This window comes from Papio anubis, chromosome 5 (genome assembly GCF_008728515.1).
Source record: "Papio anubis isolate 15944 chromosome 5, Panubis1.0, whole genome shotgun sequence".
NCBI lineage: Eukaryota > Metazoa > Chordata > Mammalia > Primates > Cercopithecidae > Papio > Papio anubis.
The window spans coordinates 170,360,525-170,387,412 of NC_044980.1; the positions used below are offsets into that span (position 1 = coordinate 170,360,525).

At 41.9% G+C, this 26,888-nt stretch overlaps 1 long non-coding RNA gene across 6 annotated transcripts; it reads left to right on the forward strand.

Annotated features, from left to right (window-relative positions):
- The first annotated feature begins 1,252 nt into the window (after nucleotides 1-1,252).
- LOC103885631 lies at nucleotides 1,253-26,888 on the forward strand. Of its 6 annotated transcripts, none has more exons than XR_004183930.1 (11): nucleotides 1,253-1,831; nucleotides 2,855-3,010; nucleotides 13,696-14,047; nucleotides 15,933-18,135; nucleotides 18,721-18,798; nucleotides 23,754-23,878; nucleotides 24,026-24,220; nucleotides 24,340-24,535; nucleotides 24,799-24,938; nucleotides 25,695-25,813; nucleotides 26,705-26,888. It is a non-coding gene; the product is annotated as an uncharacterized LOC103885631 (long non-coding RNA). The 6 variants fall into 6 exon arrangements; XR_004183931.1 differs by having other exon boundaries at nucleotides 15,933-16,696; nucleotides 17,254-18,135; nucleotides 24,026-24,535; XR_004183932.1 differs by having other exon boundaries at nucleotides 15,933-16,060; nucleotides 17,254-18,135; nucleotides 24,026-24,535.

The window sequence follows — 26,888 nt, forward strand, 5'->3', positions numbered from 1 at the left end:
TGTATATTAAACCTGATACAGTTTCACTCAGTTTATCATCGTTAGGGTGCAAAGTAGTCACCTACAGATGCCACTCAGTATATAGCCCTGTGTTTAGAAATTCAGGGAGCCGGTGAAGTATTTCGCCTCTGCTCTCTGAGACTCAGCCAGGTGCAAAGAGCAGACACAGAGCTGAATGTGAGGTTGGGTGACTTACATCCAGCAGTACCAGAACGTGCCTGGAATCATGGGGGTGAGAAATTAACTCTGATTGAGGCAGGTATCTCTGATGCTTTCCGGAAGGAGGATGGGGTCTGTGCCAGGGCCTGGATGTGGGAGGACGAGGAGCTGACAGGAAGCGGCAGTGGCCTCAGCAACGGCACTGTTGTGAGGAACATGGGCTGTGTTTGGGGGACAGCCAGGGGTTTTGTGTGGCAGGTTTACAGCACCTGTAGGAGGCTGCACTGGTAAATAAGCCCGGAAAAGCAGGCTGGGGCCAAATAATGCAGGACGTAGAAGGTCAGTCTGTTGAGTCGAGTGGGATCAATAGAAACTATAAGCAGCATCAACTCCACTGAGGACAGGTTTTGCTGCCAAAGGATTTTTCAGACTTTGCTGGATTGTGTAATTGTGGATAAAGAATGACTGACCCGAATGTATTTGATCTTTGATTGTTTTAGTATGCTAGATTCTTGGAGGTGAAATTGCCAAGTCAAGGTGATGAGTGTTGTTGAGACTTAATTGCAAAATTAACCACTAAAAAGGCAGTGCCAGCTTAGAAGACCATGACTGATTGAGAGTTCTTGTTTTATCCTGACCTTGCAGAGCTGGGTGTTACAACATCGAAAACCCCTGCAGTGTCCTCTTTCTCTCCCTCCCGCCCCCCTGCTCTCCCTCCCTCACCCCTGCCCTCCTTCCCTCCCTCTCTTCCTTGGTTCTTCTCTTTCTTCCTTTTACTTCTCCTATGACAGGCTCTCATTTTCTGAAGAACCTGCTGCTCTCTTCCCATTTATTTATGATGCCACATTTATCACATTCTTTTTTTTTTTTTGAGACAGAGTCTCACTTTGTCATTGAGGCTGGAGTGCAGTGGCGTGATCTCGGCTCACTGCCACCTCTGCCTCCCGGGTTCAAGCGATTTTCCTGCTTCAGCCTCCTGGGTAGCTGGGATTACAGGCATATGCCACCACGCCTGGCTATATATATATATAATATAGTTTTTATATTTTTAGTACAGACAGGTAAAACAATGTAGTTTTACCACATTGGCCGGGCTGGTCTTGAACTCCTGACCTCAGGTGATGCAGCCACCTCGGCTTCCCAAAGTGTTGGGATTACAGGCGTGAGCCACTGTGCCCAGCCGCATCCTAAGTTTTGATAACATGCCAGGATCTTTCTTTCCTGTCCTCTCAATTTTCATAATGAGTTATAATTGAGAAGTTTTCTCATGTCAAATATAAAAACAAAATCATATAGTTCATCGACTCACTTATGTCTTACCAGCTGTTTTTATTACAAATTATTGTTCAGTCAACACTTGAAAGTGTGTCCCATTTTTTCCTAAGGTTTACTAATAGATGATGATATTGATGATGAAATGTTTGATGATGACCGTTAAAGGCTTATTTTGAACAACTGGCAATTCCAGGAGTGATGGAATTAAACATATGAAGATCTAGAAGGACTGAAGCCTCCAGGAAAAAGATTGACATTACCTGCAAGTGCTCCTAGTCAGGAATGTTCCAGTCTTTGTGGCTTTTCTGAAATCTGACATTAGAAAATCACTATTGTTCTTATTGATTTCACATGAAATTTAAGCCTCTGGTTTTCTCTGGACTCCATTTTTTTCCAGGTATGAATTGATGAGGAATGCCTGCCTTTTTTTCCTTCTTCCTACCTCTCTCTCAACCTACAGAAAATTCAAAGGCTAACACAATGGAGATTTACATATTCTTCATGCAGATTCACAGTTGCTAGTGTTTGCCACCTTTGCATTTTTTCTGTCTTCATACTTTCTTCCCTGAATCACTTGAAAGTAAATTGCAGAGAACATGACATCTTACCCCAACACTTCAGCATCTATCTCTTGTGAATCAAGACATCTTTCTCCATAATCACAGTTCTGTTATCTAACTTTGATAAAATAATTTAAATTAATGTACCGTCTACATTGAAATTTATGTGATTATCTCCCAAATGTCCTCTATTTTTATTGTTTTCGATTCCCAGTTTAATCAGAGATTAACTTCACCTTTGGTTGTCATATTTCTGTATTCTCTTTTAATTTGGAGTCTTTCTTTTATGACATGAAACATTTTGTAGAATCTAGGCTCTTTGTTTTTCAGAGTGACTCGCAATCTAGATACATCTGATTGCTCCCCTGCCTTGACTAGATTAGATTAAACCTTTTTTGCAAGAATACAGATTAAACAGTTTCCTCAGGAGTGGATTCAGATTAAACATGGGCAGCGTGGTGTACTTCTCATTGCCTCACACCAGGAGACATTTGTGTCTGTCTGTCCCATGATTTCTGGTGCTGTATTAGGTAATTTTGGTTAAGGTGGAGTTAGCTAGACATCTCTTTGTGAAGGTGGCCTTTCCCCTTTGTTATCAGTCAGTCATCTGGGATGAGACATCAAAGCCCTGTGAACATCCTGTTCCCTGACAACCCTTCAGAGCTGGGTTCAGCGCCCTGCTGAAGCCTCTGGGAAACATTGATTACACTCACGTGACGGTGGGAATTTCTCAAATTCCTTCTACGTTGACTGCCTGTGTTATTCAGTGAAGCAGACATTGCCCGCTCCCTACAGTTTCCCCTGCAAAATGTTCAATTTTAATTTAAAAGATTAATACAGCCAAGATATTCTTTCAATAGGCAAATGAAAACCACAGTTTAAACTCTAAGTTTCAATCAGGATCTAACAGCTCCTGGATTTCCCGTGGCTCACACTCTTCGGAAACAACTCACAAAGAGCCTGAGGAAGCAGCTCTCCCTTATCAGCGGGCCAGTTTATTTGTCTCCCTTGGACTAGTAAGTACTGAAACGGTTCTTTTGTTCTTAAATTCTAAGTTTGACTTTACCTTTAAAAAAGTATTTCTTTGGTATGATTTAGTATGTATTAACCCTTCCACTCTCTCAAGTCTAAAACTTTTCAAAAGAATTTAATAATACCTGAGTAAATTGATGTTATTAGAAATACCATAGTCGATATTTCTTAGGGCTGAATGTTATGAATGATTGTGTTCTACCCAGACATCAAGAATTAGATGTGAATTCTCTCTTATGGTAGCAGTTTATCATGTTTATTGTTGCCTCTTACTGTTGCATATTTTCTCTCTGGGCAAATTGTGCAATTTGTCATATGAATGCTAAGTATTAGGGTTACATAAAAGAATATTTTGATGAGAAGGATGCAGTTATTACATTAGATTGCTCAGATTGGACATTGCTCCATTAACTGTATTTTTCAGGTAATTCTGTAGTTACTGGAGGTAGTAGAAGGCACACAGATCATGCCATTTCCCTCTAGTACTTGGATAACTGAGAAAGAAATGGCAGAAAATTGTGAGTGGTATTTCCAGCTCCTAACAGAGTAAGTTACGCTTTTTCCTTAGACGTCCTATGAAAGGGAATAAGGAGTCCTTTGCGTTTGTATGATATCAGTTTATTTCCAAAGAAACAATTGCTGTTGACATCTGAAAACTACAGAAAAAGTATAAAAATTACTACCAATAATGTTTCATATGTTTGTAAGTTTCTTTCCCATAATTTTCTTATATTTAAATATTTAATGTCTTGTGTTTAGATCATTCACGTGGAAAGCTCTTTGGCCGAGCGTGAAAACAAATAAAAAGCAAACAGACCTTTACCTCGCTCAAGAATATTTGTTTTTCATTGTTTCTATTTTTTTCTCTTGGTTAATAGCACCCCATGTTTTCTGTGCTTGAAACTTGGTCATCATTTCTGACCCTTACCTTTTCATTATACCCTTTGTTAGTAACGTACGACTCACGACTGTAGAATGGGGTTTACTATTTGGAGGGAGTGTGTGTGCTATGGAGACAGTCGTTCTATCCTCACAGAATTCTGAGTGGACTCAAGCAGCGAGAGACGGGATTGTCATCTTAAGGGAGATGAGGTTCAGAAGGCCTAAATCCTGTCAGTACAGCCTCAAGCCTGTGCCTTAAAGATTTGTTCTTTCTTGTTTATTTCATTTACACCAATTCAAGTTCAAGGTGCTAATTACCACATCTAATTCATTGTCCCATAGACAGTGTCTCGCTACTCTGTCATGCTTGAAACCAGCAGATTAATCTTGTTACAGTGACTTTTTTGTGTATAATATTCTCTGTGTCCCTATGTTTCAAATTAATAGTTCTTAAGGTACTGTGTCATCCGGTCCCACGTTATCTGTCTCTTTTACTTTCCACATTTTTCTCCCTTCTGTCCCTAATCTGAATTAGAACCATCTTGCCAGTCTTAGGCCATGTCTTGGGTTAGTTTTTAATCATTCTAGACCACATTAACTGATCTGAACTCCTATTACAGTAATTGTATTCCACAGTGTAGTACTTTATTATGGACAGAAATGCACACTTATCTAGAAGTTGCCTATTCAGCAGTTTCAAGAATTTGTAATTAACCAGAAGAGGCAGTTACGTAGACATAAAATAAAAAGCCATGTTCTCAGGCAGCCAGGATGAGTGTTCCAGAGTCCATGGGTTTTCCTCCCAGTGCTGGGCTGTAGACACTTGGACATGTGCGTAATCATTGATGTGTATGTGTGGGCAACAGTGCAGAGATTTGCTATTTTAATATATTTAGTTAATGGATGTCCAGCCCTCAGCCAGTTGGAGGTAGCAAATTAGGAATAAGAAAGAGATAACAGGCCAGGCATGGTGGCTCATACCTGTAATTCTAGCAGTTTGGTAGGATAAGGTAGGGGGATTGCTTGAGCCCAGGAGTTCAAGACAGCTTTGGAGACCCTGTCTCTACACACACACAAACACACACACACACACACACACACACACACACACACACAGCATGGCTATAGTCCCAGCTACTTGGGAGGCTTAGGCAGGAGGATCACTTGGGCCTAGGAGGTGGAGGCTGCAGTGACAGAGTGAGAACCTATCTCACAAAAGGAAAAACAGAAGAGAGAGAGCATCTATTAGTTTTGATTTTTGTCAAACTGTGATTTGATAAGCTTTATAAATAGGTCAATCTGTGGTGACTTAATTTTGGGCTAAGATCTTGTTCTGCTACAGTACAGCAACTATGTGATAAATTAAATGACTATTGAAAACAATGTATTTTGTTTGAATATGGTTGAGTCTCACAAATTGTTGGGGAATCTTGGTCAGGTCGTTTCACATGAGAGAATGGTCAGGAGCCTTCTCAGTGGTAGGTGTGCTGCTTGGTGGTGTAGGCCATATGTGGATAATCTCCCTGCTTAAAACTTAGTAGAAAAACAAAAGAAATACTTGGATAACTGTAAAATAACTTGATTGAAGCAGGATCCTAGTCATTGAATCATGTAGCACCTGCTGAAAGAAGTTCTCAAGTTCTGATTGAGTTCTAAACATTTTTGGCTATTGGAATTCATCATGTGTGAGTAAAAACATAATTTCTGATGATCCATTTCTAGTCCATCTCCTAAGAAAGTATTTAACCTGGACCAGGCATGATGGCTCACTCCTGTAATCGCAGCACCTTGGGAGGCGGAGGCATGAGGGTTGCTTGATGCCAGGAGTTTGAGAGCAGCCTGGGCAACATAGCAGGACCCTGTCTCTACAAAAAATTTAAAAACTAGCTGCCATGCCATTTTCTACAGCAGCTGCACCAGTTTCCATCCACCAGCAAAACGGCAGGGTTCCAGCTTCTCCACATCCCAACTGACACTTTTACCCCCTTCTTTTTATTATCGTTATCCTAATAGGTGTGAAGTGGGGGTACCCCATTGTGGTTTGGATCTGCATTTCCCTGATGACTGGTGATGGTGAACATCTTTCCACGTACTTACTGGCCGTTTGTGTGACTTCATTGGGGGGCTGTTCATTTAAGCCCTTTGCTCACTTTTTAAGTGAGTTGTTTGGCTTTTGTTTTGAATTGTAGAGTTCTTTATATCATGTGGATATTAATTCCTTAACAGATACATGGTTTATAAATATCTTATTTCATTCTGTAGGTTGTCTTTCACTTTCTTGATTTTATTCTTTCATGTGCAAAAGTTTTTAATTACGATGTAGTATGTAGAGTTAATATCTGTTTTTATTTTGCTACCTGTGCTTTTGTTGTCATATCCATGAAGTTGTTGTGAAATTCAGCGTTGTGAAGGATGAAGTCTTCATAAACACACAGGATGGATGCCTTTCCATTTGTTTAGGGTTTCTTTCTTTTAACAGTGTTTTGTAGTTTTCAGCATCTTTTGCTTCCTTGACTAAATTTATCCCCAATACTTAATTTTCTAGATGCTATTACAAGTGGAATCACTTTCTTAATTTATATTTTAGATTGTTTATTACTGGTGTTTAGAAACGTCTGATTTCTGTGTATTGATCTTGTGCCCTTCAAGGTTGAATTTATTTTGTAGCTCCAGTAGCTCTCTTGTAGATTCTTTGGGATTTTATGCATATAAGATGATGTAATCTGCAGAGAGATACTTTTACCTCTTTCCAATGTGCATGCGTTTTATTTCTTTCCCTTCTAATAGCTGACTGTGATTCCTAGTACACTATTCAATATCAGCAATTGGGCATCATTTCTTGTTTCTAATCTTATAGGGATAGCTTTCCATCTTTACCATTCAGTATGATGTTAGCTGTGGGTTAAAAAAAAACCCATTATCATGTTTAGGAATTTCCCTTCTATTTCTAGTTTTCTGAGAGTTTCTGTTATAAAAAGGGGTTGGATTTTATCAAATGCTTTTTCTTGCATTGTTTAAGGTGATCATATAGTTTTATTAATGTGATTTATTATGTTTATTGGCTTTCTTATGTTGAACCATATTGTTATTCCTGGAATATATCCCACTTGGTTATGTTGAATACTTTTCTTACATGCTGTTTGATTTGATTTGCTGGTTGTTGAGGTTTTTTTCTTCCATATTATTGAGGGATATTGGTCTATAATTTTTTTTTCCTGTGAAGTCTTTGTTGGGCTTTAGTATCAGAGTGATTGTGGCCTCATACAATAAATTGGGAAGAGTTTTCTTCCTCTTCAATATTTTGGAAGAGTTTGAGGAGGATTGGTGTTAATTCTTTTTTAAGTGTTTGATGGAATTCATCAGTGAAGCCATCTGATCTAGGACTACTTTTTGTTGGGAGTTGTGTCATTACTGATTCAGGCTCTCGTTAAAAGTCTCTTGAGATTTTCTATTTATTTTTGTAGGTCAGTTTAGGTGATTTGGGTGTTTCAGGGTATTTGTCCATTTCTTCTAAGTTATCTAATTTGTTGGACTATAGAAAATTTATAGTGTTCTTATTATTCTTTATATGATGTAAAGTCAATAGTAATGTCTCCACATTTATTTCCAATTATAGGTATTTTTGTCTTATATCTTTTTTGGAAGTGTTACTCCAGCTAATAGTTTGTCTGTTTTGCTAATGTCTTCAAAGAACCAACTGTTTGGTTTATTGATTTTTCCCTATTTTAATAATATTCTCTATTTTATTCATCTTCATTTCAGTCTCTCTTATTTCTCTTTTTTGTTAGCCCTGGGTTTAGTTTGCTCTTGTTTTACATTTCCTTATGGCTTAAAGTTAGGTTATTAATTTAATGTTTTTCTTCTTTTTAACGTAGGCATTTAAAACTTATAAACTTCCCTCTGAGCACTGTGGGAAATGCTGTGTGTTCATGTGTCTCTTAATTGTTTTCTAACTTTTCTTGTAATTGCTCTTTGAACTATTGGTTGTTGTAAATTCTGTTCTTGAATTTGCATATAGTTGTGAATGTTTCCGTTGTATTGATTTCTAACTTCAATCCATTGTGGTTGGAGAAGATACTTGGTATATCTTTTAATATCCATTAAGATTTGTTTTGTCGCCTCACATGGTCCATCCTGAGGACTGTTTCATGTGAACCTGAGAAGAATGTGGATTCTGTTGTTGGGTGGAGTGTTCTGTCCATGTCTGTTAGGTAGAGCTGATGCGTTGTGTTATTTCGGTCTATTTCCATCTGATCTTAGTTGTTCTCTCTATTATTGACAGTGGGTATTGAAGTCTCCAGTTAGCATTATAGAACTTCCTATTTCTCCCTTCAATTCTGTCCTATTTTTGCTTCATTTCTTTTGAATGCCTGTTATTAGGTATTTAAATGTTTATAATTGTTATAACTTGTTATGTTTAATCTTTAAAAATATGTGACTTCCTTCCTTGTCTCTTATAATGATATTTGGTTTAATAGTTTCAAAAATCGGATATTACCGCACTCTTTTGGTCACTATTTACATGAAGTATCCTCTTCTGTTCTTTTACTTTGGATCTAAAGTGAGTCTCTTGTAGCCAGGATTGTAGTTGGGTTATGTTTTTATTCTACATTTAGCCAGTCTCTGTATTTTGATTAGAGAGTTTAATACATTTACATTTAAAGTAGTTACTGATAAGGAATTACTTTTGCCATTTTGCTGTTTGTATTCTATAGGTGTATCTATGCTGCAGCTGTTTTTTTCTGTGGCTATCATGGAAATTATATGTAACGTCTAATGTGGTTTGAATACTTGTCCCTGCCCAAATCTCATGTTGAATCATAATCCCCAGTGCTGGAGGTGGGGCCTGGTGGGAGGTGACTGGATCATGGGGATGGATTTCTCATGGCTTGGTGCAGTGTGTTCCTCATGAGATCTTGTTGTAAAGGGTGATGCGTCCCCCTTGCTCCCTGTTGCTCCTGCTCTGGCCATGTGATGTGCCTGCTCCCCCTTTGCCTTCTTCTATGATTAAAAGCTTCCTGAGGCCTCCCCAGAAGCAGATGCCAGCATCGTGCTTTTTGTAAAGCCTGCAGAACTGTGAACTAATTAAACCTCTTTTCTTTATAAATTACCCAGTCTCAGGTATTTCTCTATAGCAGCAAGAATGGCCTAACACAACATCCTAATGTTAAACCACTCTAATTTGAATTTATAGCAACTCAACTTCAATAACATATGAAGTGTCTGCTTCTGGACAGCACCATTCTCTCCCTTTTTGTTACTAATGGCACAGATTGCATCTTTATACACTATGTGCCTAACAGCATAGATGAGTATTTTAAAATGCATTTGTACTTAAAATCATACAGGACATTAAAAAGTGGAATTCCAAACCAAAATGACAATAATATTAGCTTTCGTAATTGCCCATGTTTTACCTTTACCTGAGATCTTTATTTCTTCATATGACTTTGAGTTAACCGTCTGGTGCTATTTCATTTCAACCTGAAGAACCCTCTCAGGCTTTTCTTGCAGGTCAGGTTTAGTGGTAATACATTTCCTTAGCCATTGCTTATCTGGTAGTGTCCTGATTTTTCCCTTGAAGAACAATTGCCAGTGTCTTAGTCTCTTTTGTGCTGCTGTAATGGAACACAACAGACTGGGAAAGTCAGGCCTTCGCACGCATCGCCTCATGGTGGGAGGCCAAAGGGCAAAAGAGGGTGGGAAAGAACCAGAGCCAGAGAGGGCCACATTTGTCCTTTGATGCGGAATCCACCCCCATGATTATGGCATTAATCCTTCTAAGGTTCCCCCTTCAGACACCTCTGCATGAAGTTTCTAACACATAAACTTTGAGAAACACATTTAAACCCTTAGACCCAGACCTAAGACTCTTAGTTGAGAGGTTCCCCCCTGCCCCTCAGCACTGATCTGTCACCCTGGCTGCCTTCCGGCCTCCAAGGCTTCTGATGAGAAATCTGCTGACTGTCTGACTGAGGATTCCCTGTATGTGACAAGTAGCTTCTCTCTTGCTTTTTTCAAGATTGTCTCTTTGTCTTTGCCTTTTGATAGCTTGATGATAACATGTCTTAGGGCGAGATTTTTTGCACTTATCCTATTTTGAGTTTGTTGCACTTCTTGGATTTTTAGAAAAAATTTTAAAAATTAAGAAAATGTTTGAAACAAGCCTTACTTTGTCATCCAGGCTGAAGGGGTTCAAGCAGTCCTCCCATTTTAGCTTTCTGAGAAGCTGAGACTATAGATGCATACCACCACACCAGCTAATTTTTAATTTTAATTTTAGTTGTTTTTTGTATGTGTGGAGACAGGGTCTATTTCACCCAGGCTGATCTCAAATTTCCTCGCCTTAAGCAAATGTCCTATGTCAGCCTCTCAATGTGCTGAGATTGTAGGCATGAGCCACTGTGCCCAGCTTGGATATTTATATTAACATTTTAAATAAAATTGGGGACATTTTCACCATTTTTTCAAATATTATTTTTTCTCCCCATTCTGTGATTCTCGCAAACTGTTGTTGGTCCACTTCGTGGTGTCCCACAGGTCCCTTAGGATCTGTTGGTTTTTCTTCAGCCATTTTGTTTCTGTTCTGGACACTGGATCATTTCAATTGTTCTGTCTTCAAATTTGCTATTTGTTTCTGTAGTTAGTCAAATTTGCTTTTAAAGCTCTCTAGTAAATTTTTATTTCAGTTACTCTACTTTTCAGTTGCAGAATTTCTTGCTTTCTTTTTTTTGAGACAGAGTCTCGCTCTGTTGCCCAGGCTGGAGTGCAATGGTGCAATGCTGGCTCACTGCAACCTCCACCTCCTGGGTTCAAGTGATTCTCCTGCCTCAGCCTCCTGAGTAGATATGATTACAGGCACCTGCCACCATGCCCAACTAATATTTTTTGTATTTATAATAGAGACGGGGTTTCACCAGGTGAGCCAGGCTAGTCTTGAACTCCTGACCTCAGGTGATCCACCTGCCTCTGCCTTCCAAAGTGCTGGGATTACAGGTGTGAGCCACTGCGCCTGGCCTCAGTTGCAGAATTTCTTTTGGATTCCCTTTTAGTATTATCTCTTCATTGACTTTCTCATTTGGTTGTATGTCATTTTTCTGTCATTGTCCACGTCTTCCTTCAGCTCTTGTGCATCTTGCAGAATTGTGGTCAAGTTTTTGTCTAGTGAGTCTGATGTCTGGGCATCCTCAGGCACACTTTATATTCACTTACTTAGTTCTTTTTAACAGGCCGTGTTTTCCAGTTTCCTTGTATTCCCTGTGATTCGTTTTTGTTGGAAACTGGACATTTTAATCTTAAAATGTGATAACTCAGGAAGTCAGATTCTTACTTTCCTCCAAGGTTTAGGATTTTTACAAAATTGTGTTGGGTGCATCTGGGCTGAGAATCAGCATCTTTCCTTTTGTACGTGTGTAGGCTGTCCAAATTCTCCTTGTATATCTATTTATTTTTTGAGACAGAGTCTCGCTCTGTCTCCCAGGCTGGAGTGCAATGGCGCGATCTTGGCTCACTGCAACCTCCGCCTCCCAGGTTGAAGCGATTCTCCTGCCTCAGCCTCCCGAATAGCTGGGACTACAGGCAACCACCACCATGCCTGGCTAATTTTTTTGTATTTTTAGTAGAGACGGGGTTTCAACATGTTAGCCAGGCTGGTCTCGAACTCCTAACGTTAGGCAATCAGCCCACCTTGGCCTCTCAAAGTGCTGGGATTACAGGCGTGAGCCACCACACCCGGCCTTAAATTCTCCCTGTATAGATGGTGGTTTTTGAATACAAAAAAAAAAAAAAAAATTGCAGCTCCTTTAAGTCTTCTAAAGGCTGCTTCATCCAGTGGGTTAGAAACAGTGATGGGCAGCTTCTGTGCACCTATCCCGGGCAATCAGAAGCAGCAATGTGCAGTCAGGACATAGAACCCTGATAAAGCAGAGGCAAGGTTCTGTTGCCAAATGTGGCTCCAGCCATCTGCCCTAGAAATACGGATTCCCTTCCCTACATTTGCTGGCCATGAGCCTGGGGCTGGGGGCTGGGGAGCCACTGTTATGCTGAAGCCTGCAGTTGGTCCACATTCACTGCAGTTGACCAGCTGAGCTTTTTCCCTGGTAGCTGGAAGTGTTCAAGGAGACCCCAGAGTTCTGACAGTGACTCCAGAGTCTTTTTACAGCACACTATGGTTGTTGACTAGGTGGAGACACACATTTCTGGCACTTTCTACTTTGCTATCATCTTTCCTAATGTCACTTCTTGTTATCTTTTCATTTCTAACGTTATGGGCAAGTAATCAGAATTTGGTTTGGCAAATCTAATTTAAATATTTAATGTTATATAAATTAAATATATGTTTCATGGATATAAGAAGATGAACTAAATGCGTCTTTGAGGGGTTTTAGCTTTACATGATTTTGGTTCAGCATTTTATATGATTCCATTTTCTCTTTTATAGCATATGAGATATAATTCTTTGTTCCCACTTTTTTAGTGGTTGCTCTAGTGTTTGCAATATACATTTACAATTAATCTGTGCTCACTTTCAAATAACATTATCCTGCTTCCACAGTAGTTTGAGTACCTCATAGTAACAAAAGATTTCTAATTCCTCTCTACCATTCCTTGTATCATTGCTGTCATTCAGTTTACTGACCTACAAGTGTACATAAGCATATATATATGATACACACATATATTTGTGCCCACCCACCCTCATATATGTACACACATAAACACATAACTCTACATAATTGCACACATTATTGCCAGTATTATTTTGCACACATTTTTATTTGTTAGACCAATTAAAAATAAGAAAAATACAAGTTTATGTTTTATTCTTTTATTTTTTTTTTGAGACGGAGTTTCATTCTGTTGCCCAGGCTGGAGTGCAGTGGAGGGATCTCAGCTCACTGCAAGCTCTGCCTCCCGGGTTCATGCCATTCTCCTGCCTCAGCCTCCCGAGTAGCTGGGACTACAGGCGCCTGCCACCACACTCGGCTAATTTTTTGTATTTTCAGTAGAGATGGGGTTTCACTGTGTTAGCCAGGATGGTCTTGATCTCCTGACCTCGTGATCCACCCACCTCAGCCTCCCAAAGTGCTGGGATTACAGGCGTGAGCCACCGCACCCAGCCATGTTTTATTCTTTATTTATTCTGTCTTTGATGATCATTCTTTCTTTGTAAATGCAAGCTTCTGAGCTATATTATTTTTCTTCTCTCAGAACTTTTTGAAAACATTTCTTGCAAAGCAGGTCTACTGGCAACAAATACCTTCATATCTTGCTTGTCTGAGAAGGTCTTTTCTTGTTTACTTTTGAAGGATAATTTATTACGGAACAGAATTACAGGCTGGTGGTCTCTTTCATCTCTTTAAAATATTTCATTTTACTCAATTCTTGCTTTGAATAGTTTCTGAGGAGATTTCAGGTGTTAAGTTCTTTGTTTCTCTGTAAGTAAGGTGATTTCTTCCCCACCGCGCCACACGGCTTCTCCTTAGGATTTTTCTTTATCTTTGATTTTATGTAGTTTGAAAATAATATGCTTAGATGTAGTGTTGATTTTGGCCTTTATCTTCCCCCCTACCGCCCAAGAACATTTTTCATGACCACGTCATAACTTTTGGTTTTGGTCAACTGCTTGTGTTTGGTTCACATGTGGTCTGGAATACAGTAAATAGCGTATACTGTTCCTTCATATAATACAACTTTTATATCAACTATGCAATTTTTCCCATACATTTTAGTATGAGTTATGAAACATAAAATTTACTATTGCTCTGTTACTGATTCTTTCTTAAAGGAAAATGCAAGAAAAGCTGTTGCAGCAAAGACCCTCAGGCAGCTAGTTTGACACTCAGCTCTGTTCACTTTCATGACACAAATGCCCACAAAAGCAGTTTTGACCTGACTGACCCTGTACGCGGAGGCACAGTCTCCTCACCAGCATAAGCACGTGGCATCAGATGCGGAGACAGTTTTGGACATGGATGGATGTTACACACTGAGATCCCTTCAGCGTCCGTTCAAGAAAATGTGGACACAGTGTCTCTGAAGCCTATTAGTGACCATAGAATTAATTCCACTAGTATCCTTCAGTCACCAACTTGTGAAAAGAGAACATGTGAATGTCACGAGTCCATTGAAAAAAGACAGTAAGTGGCCTTGAAAAAACAGAATAAAAGAAACACAAGTTTTCATTTTGATCAAGGTTAAAACGATACAGTTAAGGAATAGCTGCCTTCCACCTAAATGAGTCACTAGATGCTAAAACACTTTTGCTCATCTGTAAACATGTGAATACAATCAGGTTTATATTACTTTGAAGAAACTGTATTATGTTATCTAAATTTGTAACATCACATTTGAGAGACTCAGTGATTATAAACAGCTGTTTTTGCTGTAAATATGCTTTTGATTCTGATTTTCAAACAAAAAGAAAACATACTTTCAGTAAAAATGTGTCTCAGAGGAACACTATTACGGTTTTTCCACTTTCATTAAGTGGTTCTCTGCTCACTCCCTTTTTCCCCACCAGAAGTGCGGATGACTCCGGTATTCCTATTAACAGATAAGTTACTCCCTTCCTAACTTCTTTTAAGATTTACAAGCGCATAGATTCCAAGCACAAACCTTTCAAAGTAGGAAAATATCCTTCTCAATATATTCCCTTGTTCTCATGGTTTCGAGACCCAGGGAATCTTATTTAAATTGGTTCACCGGAGGCAGTACCTACAGGGTGTTTACAACAAACATGAAAAATATGTCTCTAGTTACCAGGAAGGTAATTTTTCAACAAGTTTCAGCAAGTTTCACTGATTCGCATCATGTCCTTTCACTTACACCTAACTTGGTGAAAAAAATCCAAGAACATTTAAAACTCATCACGCCCACATTGAAAGGCCGTATTTGTCCTCTCCGAACTGACATTTATGTTGCAGTAGTTCTGTTGCACTTTCACGGTGTAATAGGACGTTAAAATCATATTCTTCCTCTCACTTTTGACGGAGGCTTTTAGATAGATACCAACCACTTCCAATAGGTACTAACCACTCCCAAATTCCAAGCTTGTGGTATAATTTTTAAAAGTACATTTAGGGTTTGTCCCGAGTTCCTGGCTCAGAGCTTCACAAACCCTAGAATTTTCCTGAATAAGAGTGTCTCTCGTTATTCATACAAACCCCTTTGGACCATACATGAATTTACGCCAGCAAGATGGCTCCCGGATGTGGGGCGGGGGCGACTGGCTGGATAGCTTCAGGATAAAGGCTGTTTGCCAGAAAAAACAATCCTGTAATTAGAGGGTTGGAATTTTCGCCCTCCCAATCTCTGGGGATAGGAAAGGGGCTAGAATGGAGCCCCATCACATGGTCAGTGATTTAAACAATTATACCTATAAAATGAAATCTAGCTAAAAACTCTCTGCAATAAGGCTTGGAGAGCTTCCTGGCTGGTGAATCTATTGATGTGCTAGACAGACAGATGAGCTGAAGAGGGCACAGAAGCTCTGTACCCAGGACCCCTCCAGACCTTGCTGCCCTGAGTGTATCTTCACCTGGCTGTTCGTTTGTATCCTTTACAATAAACTGCCATTGTAACTATAAAAAAAGAAACAGATATTTGTCCATTTTGGATAGGGTATAGTTTCATGTGGACTGTGTCAGTCTTTTAAGTTGAAATATTTAAGTGTTTTATAGTTTAAACAAAATTTCCAATATACTAGTATAGGGAGAATTGCTCAGAAATCGTACCTTTCATCAGAGTTCCAGTGGACACATACCTTTCCATGTCCTAGCATTCTTCCCTTTATTTCTCAGTCTCAATTATTGACTTGTTTTCATGAGCACAGCTGGCTTGTCTGTCATCAAAGAGATACTTTCATTTTGGTAAATGGATTTTTCTTTTTCCAACAAATTTTGGGCAGATTTCAGTGCTGTTGATAACTAAGGCAGTCATCTAGATAAAACAATTATGTGAGAATGTCTTATCATTTTAGTTGTTACATGTGTCAACGGATAGTTTTGGAATTTTGTTTTTTAGAAATGAATCTCACACAGAATGTGGTTTATGACAATGAAGAGGGCAGACGGGTCATGGACCTCGCCTGTCACACATCTTTCACCAGCAACCAAAATGTGATGAGACGTCTGGAGACTTGGGATCTGGTTGTAAGTATGTGGATGAGCTCATTTATTGTGTGGTTTTCGTCGTTTCTGATGGCGTTTCCGAGGCTGCCCTGTATATGTTGCTCAGCCACATCAGATCCCTTTGGGACTATCATTGTATTCTGGAAGCTCTTCAGTTACTTTCACAGGAACCGAGGTGTGAGTGAGCTGGTCTTCACCACTGTAGAAGCCGAACCATTTCTTGAAGCAAAGCCACTGAGTGAGAAGAGCACTCTTCTGCTTCTGTGCAGACCCCATAGTATTGCAGGGCTGGAAGGGACTTTCGACTTTGCTTGTCCACCTTAAAAATTCTGTCCTGAGCAAAAGAAATGTTCTGGTAAATGCGTCATTGTAAACACCAGCCCATTTTAGAGTACAGGCTAAGAAGTGTGATAGAAATGATGGAAGAAAAGTGGCACGAAGGGTAAATGAAATCCGAAGGGATAAGGGCATTAAGGGAAGCTGATCATCATAATCCTAACAGCGCAAGTACAGCCTGGCTTAGGTCTGCAGAACGGTGGGTCGTGGCGTTTTGAGCCTGAGCCTGTGAAGACGCTGTGCCACCAACCGCAGGGCCTGGGCTCCTCTGTAACTGGAAGGAGCCACGGTGCTCCCTGGCCTGCCAAGCCCAGCCTTATTGTGAGTACCCACCGCTTATACTAAGCTCTCCCAAATGTCCAGTGGTGTGGAATTACCGCGATAAGTCATGTATTATTAGAGCCACATGCATTTAGACACAGGAAAGGGATGGGTCCACATAAGAGTTAACATCTTTACTCTTCAAGCACAGGCAGCAGCAGGGACAGATGTGGGGTGGGGCCCTGTGAGCCAGCTACACCTCCGATCCCCACTCTGCCTTGTGACTAATATATTTAGGTTTTCATTATAAAGTTTACACAAGTCCCTTAAATTTTCAAAAACTTACTTGACTCTTGTCCTTTATCTATGTAAACTTCAGATATGACTGGTGTATACCTCCTGTTTATTTTCCTCATATTATATGTTTTAGAAAGGAACAAACATAAATTTTCTAATAACCTGCATTTCCCAGTTGCAGAATAAATAGATGTGTAGACCACATCTATTTCAGAAAGATAACCCACGCAGATTCCTTTATTACCTGAGTTTATACCAGCATGACTTGAATTTGTTGTATTCAGTTTATCTGATTATTTTTAAAATCTTGTCACACTCAGAGTGATACCACTAGTGAGATGGGCACCACAATTTTTCAAGCCAGCCCAGCCCCGTCAGAGGAATAGGCTGTGGAAAAATTGAGAGAAAAAGTTCCATTTCAGAATATAGTAAAAGGAACATAAAGGAACATTACCATCTATGATTGCAAACAACTGTGAAATGAAAACATGACTGCAACTACTCTGAGTAGCAAGCCTAAAGATGCAAAACCTAACCTTAGATCAAGTGAAGATCTTCCTCCAAAGTGGAGATCTGTTGGAACCCAGTGAGGTGGATTGGACGTCAAACCTCAAGGAAGTAGACCCGATCAGGCTGGCTCTCCTGAGCAAGTCAGGTCTGAGTCGTCAGACAGGATCAGCCACTCACACCTCCTTGTGTCCTGCCAGGAGACTGTAGATGATGATGAAAGATCCATCACTAAAGCTACGTCAACTGCAAGTAGTGAGCTCAGAGGCCAGGACCTGTTCCCAGCGGAGCCATTCATGACTCTGCAGCTGAGATCAGAACATGCCTGCTGCGGTGCCTGCACTCTTGATGTGACCCCTCCCAGCACAGCTTCCTTCAGCCAGAGGTATTTAAGAACACTACCTTCAGCTGGAAGTGTCACCTTGCCTCAGTGCCAGGCTGGCAGGGCCACAGTCTGTGGCTTCTCAGGAGGCCGTCCCTGTCCAGCTGTCATGGGAGAGCATGTGCAGAACCCTGCGGCTGTGGAATTTGGGACCAAATACTTGCTCTGGATGGATGGGTACCTCTTCCATCTGCAACCCATATTCTAATGCTTCACAGCGGAACCTGCTAAGCGCAGCGAAACTTTTTCCTGTGCATTCTATTGGTGCAAACTGGAAATAAACCATGGGATTCAGGAATGACATCAGTACTGGGTGAGATGCTTTTGCTCTGTTGTTGTTATTTCACAGTTGAATTTTTTCAAATAACCCCACAAAGCTAGTTTGTTTCAAGGAGTTACTGGTTGGCCTTAATTTCTTGTAAGTTTTGTGCTTTGTCCTAAACTGAGACCACCACAATCTATTTCTGTGCAAGGGTTCCCGAAGATGGCTGAGAACACCCCTAGCACCTATGCAAGTGACAGGCTGCCTGTGGCTTTGTCTTCCTTACCTCTCTTTTGCTCTGCTGTTGCAGTTTTGTGATGATTTCATCTAGGAAATGTCCGGTTTAGAGTTGATTCCTAGAGTGAGCGAGTGCTTCCAGCTTGTGAGTCTCTGGGTGGCTGTGATGGAGAGGCAGCACTCAGGTGCATCCGTGAGGCCGCTTCTCTCTTGCTGACGGTCACTGTGCCCCCACAGCTGGGACCGATGCTTTTCCTGACATGGTACACATGCTACCGGGGTGCTGTCTTCTCTGCCCTCCAGAGCAACTGCGTGAGGATGGGGCAAAGGCGGGTGGTAGTATTAGAATCGGATAGGCTCCACATCTGGAAAGTTCGAGCCTCTGCGGTTTTCTTTTAGGTTAAGCGGTGGCTTATGATTTGTGAGACAGAAACGGAAGCCATGACAGTAACATCAAACAATTCAGTGGCTATAATGGTGAGTTTGATCTAATCTTAATTGTTTTTCCTGGACTGGATGGAAGCAGGAAGAAAATGTTGGCAGGGCTCTGCCGAGGCTCAGGCAGGGGCAGGGACTCCTGCATCTGGGGCGCTTTGAACTGGAGCTCTGAGCTACAAACAGGCGGTTCATAGACTCATTGCCACTGAACCGACTGAGCGAATAGTCAGGGTTCTGGTGTCACTGGCATCGTGGACTGTGCCTTATTCTCACCCAGGGAGTATCTGTCTGAGGAGTGGAAGCTTCGTGATGCCTGTGGTGTTGGGACGGCTTCCCAGACCCGCCTTCATCTTCATCTGTGCTCAGTGCAGCCGACCCCTGGCTGCAGGTCAGCATCGGGGTCCTCAGATCAGTGTCAGTGGGGAAAAGCCGGCTTTCTAGGCCGCGCTCCTGGGATGTGACAGCTGCACTAGGAGTCAGTGCTTGATTTCTCCCTTCTCAGGGCCAGGCTCTCCCTACCCCTTTCCGCCTCACGCCGGCATTGCCATGGAATCTTCTCTCAGGCCCCATTTTGTTGTAGTGCTTAAAATGTACAGTGAAAACGGAATGTTTTGCTTTTTCTGTCATGATTTATATTTCATTATTATTTATTTATAACATTATATGAATTTGTTTGTGGTACTATGATTACAATCACTGAAAGCTCAGAGGTCCTGGTCCCTCTACTTGTTAATCTTGTAAAATGGGGCTGAATGTAGATTATTGTCATTTATCACAAGAGAGAAGGAGAGAAACAAGTTAATCTTGGGGCTATGCCTTCATTTGGAAAGGGGAGTTCTTTTTGACTAATTTATCTGATGACTTTCTTACATAAGCTTTTGAAATACCTGGAAATGCAATTTTAACATGAACTCTGATGGCAAGGGTCTCTCACGTACTCAGTTGCAGCTGCTGTAACTCCAGACTCCCCATCTCCTTTCCTGGTTACAAGGACCATCTGAATGGCAGGGAGTGGGGAGGGGAATAGGGTCAGCAGCTACTGTTTCTCAGCATCCCGGTTTTGTGATTGCTACTTGCCAACTAGCATTGGTGGGTGGGTTTAGTCTTCCCATGTGCCTCTTAGTGACTCTAGTTTACCTGGTAAAATAAGATGCCCTCCCCCCTCCCCTTTCCTGGCTTTTCCCCTGTGCTTTCAGATCCTCAGCTTAGATGAAAAGCAGATGACTGAAGGAAAGGGTTGAGGGTGAAAGGTGGGCTGTGAAGACTTCTTAGGGACACCCAGGAGTCTGGGAATGAAGCGGTGTTGTCTTTGGCAGTAGGGAGTAGAAGAGAAGATCCCCGCTGAGCATGACAAGGGAGAGGTGGCCAGAGCTGTCATCACAGTCGGGGTGGGGTGGAGCTGCGGGACCACAGTGATGGGCCTGACTCTCTGTCCCCACCGTGCTGTGCATTGATGTTTCTCATTCACCTTTTCTTTTTCTCCCAGAAACTACTAGTTGACTTTGTCAGCTGTTAAGATATGTTTCTTCATTTCTTCTCCAGGCCCATGAATTCTGGGCCCTCAAATCCTAAGTGAATATCAGCTTGCAGCCAGAGCTCTCTTGTCAAGAATATTGAGCTTGCTTGTGTGACCCCTGGTTAAAGCGGAGTCTGCTCTGAGACACACGGGATTTCTCCCCCTGCCTGGGCCACAGAATTCTTCTGTGTGCTCAGTCTGCTCTCAGGACCTTACAGAAGAACAGAAGAGTCCTGCCTGCAGCGGTGTGAACGCCTGTGCCTGGAATGCTTGCCCGCAGCTTCCCTGCGCTGGCTCCTTCGGGGAAGCTTTCCTCCACTCGGAATTCCCAGACTTCCTATAAACAGTGTTCCCGTAGCACCACGGCTGCTCACACCCCCTGTGCAGACGGCTTTGTGATCGTCTCTCTCCTTACCTCTATCTTTCTCTGGAGCATAAACTCTCAGGGTGGGAATATCATATCCTCAGCACCTATGGCAGCTGTCTTGGAGCCGAGGAAATATGTAGAAAATAGTTGCCAAAATAATTAGCTACAAGGACCTTCGATTCAGATTGCTTTCTCTGTTAGGATCTGGAAAATATTCGTGCAGCCATTTGAGCCTCAGTGTGAAGTGGTGTTAAAAGGTGAAGTCCACTCCAGCTAGCATTTGGGTTCCACTGCCAAATGCTAGCTTTATTTTCTTTCTTTTTTTTTTTTTCAGGCGGTCACCAGCTCTGTCGCCCAGGCTGGAGTCTGTGGCGGATCTCAGCTCACTGCAAAGCTCCGCCCTCGGGTTCCGCATGCATTCTCCTGCCTCAGCCTCCTGGTAGCTGGGACTACAGGCGCCCGCCACCTTGCCGGCTAGTTTTTGTATTTTTTTTTTAGTAGAGCCGGGGTTTCACCGTGTTAGCCAGGATGGTCTCGATCTCCTGACCTCGTGATCTGCCTGTCTCGGCCTCCCAAAGTGCTGGGATTACAGGCTTGAGCCACCGCGCCCGGCCTGCTAGCTTTATTTTCTTTACGAGTTTCCTTGTATATCTATTGCTTCACTGTTACTGTGGGGAGTCAGGTTATGAAGGTGACAACTTGTAAATGAGTCTTTGTCCTACTTGAGCTTTCTCCCCGGCCCCCATTTCCCGCTTCATGGTCAGAGTGTGGGACGGAGGCAGGTGGGTTGACTCCGTGGTCTAGGATGGTCAGCTGATGTCAGTGTCTCCTGTGAGCTTGGAAGGACTCTTCTCGCGGGTGCAGAGCTCTTACATGTACTTAGCTCTGGCTTATTTCTCTGTAGTTCAAATCTTCGGAATCATTACTCATATTTTTGTTTGCTTAGCCTTTCAGCCTCTGAGAGATGGTTGTAGATCTGAAATTTCTCCTACAAGGAGGATTATACATCCATCATTTTTTTCTTGGGTATTACACAGCTATATTGTTACAGATGTTTAGGTTTAGGATTGTTTTGTCTTCTGTGTGGAATGGTTAATTTTTAAGTAATTCTTGGCCAGACATAGCAACCCATAGCAACATAATTCCAGCACTTAGGGGGGCCTAGTGGGGAAGATCACTTGAGGCCAGGAGCTTTAGACCAGCCTGAGCAACCCAGTGAGACTCTGTCTCTAAAAACAAGTTTGAAAAATCAGCCAGGCTTGGTGGCTGAGGAGGTCCAGGCTGCAGTGAGCTAGGATTGCACTGCTGCACTCCAGCATTGGTGACAGAACAAGACTGTGACCCTAAAAGACTTTAAAAGTAATAAAATAAAGAAATAAAAATTCTCTTTATCCCTTTTGTCTTAGAGTCAATTTTGTCTGGTGTTAATATTAGGCATCATCTTTTCTTTTCTTTTTTTTTTTCTTTTTTTGGAGACAGCGTTTCCTCTTGTTGCCTAGGCTAGAGTGCAATGGCACAATGTCGCCCACTTCAACCTCTGCCTCCCGGGTTCAAGTGATTCTCCTGCCTCAGCCTCCCAAGTAGCTGGGATTACAGGCGTGTGCCACCACACCTGGCTAATTTTGTATCTTTATTATAAACAAAAGGGTGGAAATAGATATACCAGGAAATTCGTCAAGAAAATAAAGATGGGCCGGGCGCCGTGGCTCACGCCTGTAATCCCGGCAGTTTGGGAGGCTGAGGTGGGTGGATCATTTGATATCAGGAGTTTGAGACCAGCCTGGTCAACATGGTGAAACCCCGTCTCCACTAAAAATACCAAAACTAGCCGGGCATGGTGGCAGGCGCCTGTAATCCCAGCTACTCGGGGGCTGAGGCAGGAGAATCGCTTGAACCCAGGAGGCGGAGGTTGCAGCGAGGTGAGATTGCACCATCGCATTCCAGCCTGGGGGGCAAGAGCGACAATTTGTCTCAAAAAAAAAAAAAAAAAAAAAAGAACACTTCTGTGAATTTCTGGGCTTTATGTATAGAATTCAAATTTCATTTTAGCCTCTCCCTGTCCACAACAAGCTTGAAGTCACATCGATTGTTCTCTGGAAGGTATTAAAGCTTTACCATCTTGAGGGTCAATCTGGACCCAAGACCTTGCTGAGCCACCATGGCAGTCAGCTCCCTCTTGCCAGGCGGCCTTTGCTTTCCCTTTATTTTATGGTTGTATAAGACAAAGCAAAATGTGTGTGTGCTAAATATATTCAGCCCTCTGGATCTGTGGGTCCTGCATCCTCACATTCTACCAAGCTTGGGTGAAAAATATCCACACGCCCCAGAGAAAAGATGGTTGCATTTGTACTGAACAGGTACGGGCATTTCTTCCTTGTTGTTGTTCCCTGCACGATCATGTATAACAACTATTTACGTAGCATTTACACTCTATTAAGTATTGTAAGTGATCTAGGAAGGATTTGAAGTATGAAGGAGAATGTGCCTAGGCTGCAGGCGGGTACTGTGCCGTTTCATGTCAGGGACTTGTGCAGATTCTGGTGTCCAGTGGTGTTCCCATGTCTTCAAATGTTCCCGTATGTGAGGGTCTCAGGGGTCTCAGTTACGTTGGTCGCCCCTGATTAAGGAAGTCAGTTCTTCACGATCATAGGCCCTTTTTGTAATCTTTAAATAGGTCATAGGCCCTTTTTGTAACCTTTAAATACGTCTATTTTGATACATTTTAAACATTTTAAAATAAAATCGGACAATGCCAAGATACAAGGGATACTTTTGAACGGAATGGAGAAGTCATTATTGTAATAGTAGGACTCATTGTTAAAACCTTCTAATAATAGAGAGGAGGTCTATATAATTTATACAATTGTCACTTCATCTGAAGATTATATAGTCTTTTCCAAGCAGCAGCAGCTTAATTCTCTGGTCTATTTGGGTATATAAAAGACCTCAGAAAAAGAGTTTAACATTTATCTTTGTAGAAAATAAGCAATTGGAAAGTTCTCCTTCATGCTGGCTCCTAATTTGTGGCTAGAAATGGCAGTGATATGAACATAAGTAGTGCTGTTTATTAATATATTGCTTTTTAAAAATCAGTTTCTGTTTTGTAATTAGGTAGAAACAGAACAGAAAGACATTCTTGATTTTGGTGACTGGAGTTGTGGAGGCTGGAGGTCCCTGCCAATAAAAGCAATGAACCGGACACACACCACTTACCAATCAAGCTGATTCTCAGTGTTGTGAGTATGAACGTAGAGGAAAAAATGCTGTTCACACAATACATTCTTTCTATGAACTGAAATATTTTTGTTAAAGATTTTGTTAACACATTTCACATTCTTATTGCTATTGGCTTTACTGAAACTGAGCCTTCTCTTTCTGAACAGAGCACCGTGGCCTGGCAAGGACTGACGTTTTCCAAGGAACCCGGCTGAGCTCCTGTGGGAGCTGCTCCCTGCACTGATGTGGTCCCTCGGCTGGCAGGCTGCTCTGTGATCAACCACGTGGCTCCTGCCTGTTATGAGGGACAGGTAGGAGAGGATGGGCTTTCCATCAAAACAAAACAAAACAAAACAAAAACGGTAAGGTTTTCCAAACTGCTTTTCTTTCATTCAGATTTCATCTTAATACTAATGTATAACAATTTTTTATTTGTATTTCATAAGGTCCAGAATTTCTGATAATTTTGGTTCTTTTCCAGAATCCAAAGAAGCAACTCGGCTTTTCGGGTATCATGTTTATGTTTTCTGGGAATTGCTTTTCTCTATGTCTAAATAGACCACAAATTTGAGACTGATTTCCTCTGCCAGTAAATGTGAATGCTTCCAGTCATCTGCTAAGTATCTTATGCTGTTCTGACGATGAGGCAGATGCCTGCTGTTCTGGGCCAAACCTAGGTGAATGTGCATGACCACAGCAAGTACCACTGAGGACCTATTGGGATGTTTTCTCTAAACTGATCTCCTCTCGTGTATCAGTTGGATGTGCTCTTGCTTTTTCTGCTTCTCCACTCATTTCCAGTCTTCTTTAAATTCTTTAAAAAATCTTCTTGCCTACATTTTTCTGTGGCCCCTAAAGACATTGTTTTGGACTGCTGATGGCATGTACAATTCAGTGTGTCTGGTCTCTGAACTGAAAGAATAATCTTTTTGAATTTTAGAGATTCAGGACTCAGGAGGAGACTTCGTGGCGAGAGTTGACATAAAAGGTGACAGCCCAGACCCTCCACCGGTTCTGAGAAGTGTTGATCTCCAAGAAGGGGCAGAAGGAGCTACAACTCCTGCTCCCAGAGACTTCCAGGTACTCTCAGTCCTCCCCTCTGCCTCATTGTCTTGCTTTCAGATTGATGTCACTTTCATGGTGACAGATTGTTGAAAGGTCTGTCTCGCTCCATCTTCGAGATGATGCACTTGGTGGCCAGCACGGCTCCATCCACAAAACAGCCCTTACCTCTGAGAAAAGCTGGGAATGTTGCAGTTTATTTAGATATCAACGTATGAATTATTGTCAGAGCACCATAAGGTAGTCCTTCCTGAGACTGGAAGGGTTCCCTGCCTTCTGAGGGTCCCGGGGCCGCCTGCCCCTTCAGGGTGCGCTGAGGACCAGATGATGGAATCGCTGAGAGTTTTAAACACTGGCTGTTTCTCTAGCATGAAGTATATGCTATGGGGCTCTCAGTGTAGACTCCAATGTCTTGAATGTGAAAAGCAAGTTCTAGATTGATTTCTGAAAAATGTGCATGTCAGCCTGTGGCTAGAATTGGGGAATAGTGACCCACACACTTTGACCTCTTTTCTGAGACCTGAAGGTGAGTGAGGGTGCGTTAGTGACAGGAAATTGGGGGTGCAGTTTGTGGGACATCAGGTTTGTTATAGAAGAAAAAGAAGGAAGAGAGGAGCTTTCCAAGAGAACAGGATGAGTTGAGCCTGTGATGGACTGGGAGACAGGGAAAAATAGCCTCTCCTGGTAAATGAGAAAGGAATCTAAGGCAGGAGTCACTGAGTGAAGCAGCGTTTTTCTAAGTCAGCATTTAATTATGATTCTGTCACTATTTAGGTCCCCGAATGAGGAAGTCCCTCTTTAGTGGATCCAGAGAATCTATTCATTAGACCTGGAGAAGAACAGGAGGTTGTAGTTTCTTTTTCTCCAAAGGATCCCCAAGTTTGCGGGGGAAGGTAACATAAATATGTGTATAATGACAAGGTTTTACTCATCTCTCAAAACAGCCACTCGCTTGGATGTGCTTCAAAACCCACCATCTGAATGACAAAGTCCACATCTTACTTTTGCTAATAGATGCCATGAATCTGTGTAAACTCTTTCATTTAGCTTCAGATTTTCTTCTTTTTGTTACTGAGAATCTCCTTTCAAACCAGCTGAATAGATATTAAGAAATTATTATTTTAAGTATATTCTGACAAAAGTAAACAATGAAACAACAATTTTGATTTTTCTCCTTCACTTTTCTTATTCTCCCAGAAACTGTTGATTTTGTCAGCTGTTGAGCTGTATTTCTCCATTTCTTCTACGGGCCCGTGAATTCTGGGCTTCCAAATCCCAAGTGAATATCAGCCTCCAGCCAGAGCTCCCCTGTCTAGGGTACCAAGCTTGCTTGGGTGACCCTTGCTTCAAGGGCCCTCTCCTCGGAGACACAATGGCTTCTGCCCCTGCCTGGGCTACAGTACTTTTTCGTGTGTTCAGTCTGCTCTTAGGATCTTAGGGAAGAAGAGAAGAGTCCTGCCTGCACCGGTGTGAACGCCTGTGCCTGGAATGCTTGCCCACGGCTTCCCTGGGCTGGCTCCCTCTGGGAAGCTTTCCTCCACTCTTCCCAGATTTCCCGTGAACAGCATGCTTGTAGCACCATGGCCGCTCACACCCCCTGTGCAGATGGCATTGGATCGTCTCTCTCCTTGCCTATATTCTTCTCTGGAGCACAAGCACTAAGGGTGGGAATATCATTGTGTCCTCAGCACCTAGCTAAGGTCCTTTGGACAAAGGAAATACACAAAACAGTTGACAAAATAATTGAATTCAGAATCTTCAACTCAGATTTCTTTCTCTATCAGGATCTAAAAACTGTCTGTGCAGCCATTTGGACCTCAGTGTGAAGTGGTGTTAAAAGGTGAAGTCCATTCTTCAGAGTAAAACCCTCTGCCACCCTTGGGATCATGCTCCAGACATTCGATTGAGTTTGTCAACAGTTTCTCTCTTACTTTTGGAAGGATTAATCCCTCTTAGGAGTGGAACACA